The sequence below is a fragment of the Elaeis guineensis genome, chromosome 10 (assembly GCF_000442705.2).
Source record: "Elaeis guineensis isolate ETL-2024a chromosome 10, EG11, whole genome shotgun sequence".
Lineage (NCBI taxonomy): Eukaryota > Viridiplantae > Streptophyta > Magnoliopsida > Arecales > Arecaceae > Elaeis > Elaeis guineensis.
Genome location: NC_026002.2, coordinates 8,013,245 through 8,013,913, shown reverse-complemented (window position 1 = coordinate 8,013,913; position 669 = coordinate 8,013,245).

Sequence of the window (669 nt, the reverse complement as noted above, 5' to 3'; positions counted from 1 at the left end):
CCCAGCCGCTTGGAGATCATGTTGATGACTCCAGCCGTCGGCTGGTTAGTCGTCGGCTCTTCAGTCGGCTGGGCGCGTCGATCGGCAACTGGTTGGGTCGGCGGACCCTTCCGAAATTTGTCGAGGTACCCCCGGCGGATGAGAGCTTCAATCTCATCCTTCAACTGGATGCACCGCTCGGTGTCGTGGCCGTGGCTTCGATGAAATCGACAGTACTTCCGCCGGTCGAGGCCTTTTGCCTTCAGAGGCGGAGGCCGTCGCAGGTATTCCTCTCCCTCGATCTCCATCAGGATCTGCGCACGGGGAGCGGAGAGAGGAGTGTAGGAGTCATACCTGGGGCGTGCCGGCCTTGGAGTCTGTTGCCGGGGCGATTTTTGGATCTGTCGGGTTGGAGAGATCCGACTATTGGTCGGGGGCCTGCTTGGTTCGGCGGGCTCCCGACCCTTCCTCCGCTTCTCTTTCGGGCCTCTGGGCTCGGCCAAGCGTCGGTCGGACGCACCTTCATCCGCGCGCATATACTTGTATGCGCGCTCCAGTAGCTCGGCGTAAGTCCGGGGGAGGGTCTTGTCCAGAGAATAAGTGAATCGGGACGCCCTCAGGCCCCGCTTCATGGCTGAGACAGCCATGTCTTCGTTGAGGTCCCGGACCTCGAGCGTGGCCGCATTGAAT